This window comes from Lolium rigidum, chromosome 1 (assembly GCF_022539505.1).
Source record: "Lolium rigidum isolate FL_2022 chromosome 1, APGP_CSIRO_Lrig_0.1, whole genome shotgun sequence".
NCBI lineage: Eukaryota > Viridiplantae > Streptophyta > Magnoliopsida > Poales > Poaceae > Lolium > Lolium rigidum.
The window spans coordinates 347,383,992-347,386,605 of NC_061508.1; the positions used below are offsets into that span (position 1 = coordinate 347,383,992).

A 2,614-nucleotide genomic window follows, 5' to 3' on the forward strand; every position below is an offset into this window, starting at 1 on the left:
CTGTCCATCCACCCCACTGGTTACCAGAGCAATCCTTCACGCTACCAAACAAAGAGGTCTTGGGTTTGAATCCTAGCCGCACCCTTTTTTGTTATTTCATTTTTCACCGTTTTTTTAAACACCCTTCTCATCTGCCCAAAGCCAAATCTTTGCCACTATCGAATTTTGATCAGATTTATTTATTTCAAGCTTGCAAATTCAAGCTTACAAGTTCATACAATTTGAAGCTTACAAATTCATCACAAATTCATGCCTTTCCATACAATGTCAACATTAAACCTAGTGCGATGACAATACCACCTACAAATGCACAAATGTAATTCCAAATTTTTGATTGATCTTCGAGCTCTCTAATCTTCTGGTTCATCCACCTTAGCTCAAAAGCTACCTCTCTGTCAATGCGTGATCCGCCCTGCGTCTCTTCTGCACTAGCTATCGCGGCGACCCGTGTCGTCTGTGGCAAGATGGGCAACCATTCTTCGTGCTCATCTAGCAGCTGATTCATCAGCGTCTGGAGCAAAACATCGACCCAAACGAAGAAGCATTTGATCTGCAAGCACACGAAAGAGATCAACCACATTGAGCACAAACTATGCACAAAATACTGAAATTTCCACTATTCTTACCCCTTTCTCGCTGCTGCACACGTAGAACGGACGATTGGTGTTCTTCGGTGTGCGTGAAATCCTCCGATCAACGGGCGCCCGGCACCGCGGACAGAGGAGGATCGGCATCTCCATGCGCACCGGAAGCTCGAACCGAGAGGTGGCACGGGAGCTAGAAGAAGACATGGATAGAGGTGGCGCGGGATCTGAACCGTGAGGTGCTTCGGCGGACGGCTGCGCCCTCCGCAGCTCCCGCCGTCGGCGGCGCTCCCCGTCAACAAGGCCCTCTCGGTCGCCCGCGCCGCACCTCTGCGAGGGGCCGTCTCCAACCCCGTCGATTTCTTCTCACCGCTGCGAGCTCCGCCGCGCGATCAGGGATTTTAAATGGGGTTGAGCTCCAACGGTTGCCTTGTGGGTCCCACGTGAAACGGCCTGCAACGGTCCTCTTTTCAAATGCGTTTCCGCCTGGTCCCACCTGAAACAGCCGGTCCTCTTTTCAAATGCGTCTCCGCTTGGTCCCACCTGAAACAACCGAGTCAAGGACGTTGACCTGAATGAAACGGCAGACTCACGGAACGAGTCGTTGCACACAGACTAGTGGCAAAACTGAGCACCATTCTGCTCTAGTGGCAAAACTGAGTGTTGCGCGGGGTGTAGTGGCAAACCAATAATTAACCCTTTGGTTAATTATAAAGTTGCTTTCGTATCTGTGCGTGTACCTTGAGAGCAGCACCTCTCTGAATGCTTTTGGCGCAAGAACTTTTTGGGCTATGAAGAATCCGGTTCCTATGTAGTGCTGCCAAGAAACGGGAGAAACCGATCTAGGGTTGTCTGTACTTCTCGAGCAAATCCATTTGACAAACTCATTTGTCATTTGTAGAAATATTAGCTATATTGCTGAACTGGACGTCTGGACGTGTTATTGAGTGCAGTGTTGCAGGGACAGTAAGAACAAAATATTTGCACACGTTGGTACTCTTGCTTAATACTCCACGGACATGTCAAGTTCTTCATGTATGTTCACTAGCAAGTGGAATCTCTACAGTGTTCATCACTGTGAGTAGGTGTCAAGTGGGATCGAAGCAAAGTCCCACTTATAGTTCATTTTGCTATCGTATGAGATTACTCTTTAACCCCATCCCAATTTGGGAGTAAGAATTTGCACCTTAATTGCTGCTCACTCTTACGGCATTTGGCGTAGCAAAGTCTCGCCAACAAGACCACAAACTCCTGATACACATGCCTCGAGTACTCGGGTCCAAAGAATCATCTACACTAGGTGCACGAATCAACGAATCAATGTCACACCCTACGTCTGACGACGTACACGTGATCACTTTCCGCTCTGCGCGTCACAACAACGCGGACGCCGCCCCGGAGGCGGCAGCCAGGGCCTCGCGCAAGCTGATGAGGATCACGGTAGCGACGTAGTGCGTTAGCGCGCCGACGAGCACGAAAACGTGGAAGATCTGGTGGCTGTGCTGACGCAGTCAACATCCCCGGGCGCCACCTCTCCAATAACCTTGCAGGGATAAACAACAAAAACAACAGGCCACTCAACCCACCCCTTATATTAGATTGTGATAACATCACAAATATAGCAGTCCACCTGTGCTAGACTTGTACTCAAGTTCTAGCTGGCACGTCATAAAAACATTCCCTTAATGGTAATCATATTAATAATAGTACTAAGTTTACACCCCTGTAATTAATAAAGGGCCCTCTTATCCATCAAACAAGATGTTGTCTTGAGTCTTGCTTCTTCTTACGCGCGCGGAGAATAGTTCTCAGTGAGGTGAGATCTTGTCTCCAGTTGCTCTCATTCCATCATCATGGCTGAGCTTCCTTATCGTCCGAATAACGACTGTAGGCCAGGAAGGTTAATGAAACGAGGCCTGCTCTCTTGATCTTATTAAGAACAATTCTTGCTTTGTATATATCGTACCTGTAGGCACATCAAATTAGATTACATCAACTCATGTTTGATATATAGGAAAGGAAGAATGAAT

General features: G+C 47.9%; 1 long non-coding RNA gene across 1 annotated transcript; it reads right to left on the bottom strand.

Annotated features, from left to right (window-relative positions):
- Positions 1-235: 235 nt before the first annotated feature.
- On the bottom strand, positions 236-678 carry LOC124684543. Its single transcript, XR_006997060.1, has 2 exons — positions 627-678; positions 236-550 (listed from the first exon to the last, which is right to left on the bottom strand). It is a non-coding gene; the product is annotated as an uncharacterized LOC124684543 (long non-coding RNA).
- Between the last annotated feature and the right edge of the window lie 1,936 nt (positions 679-2,614).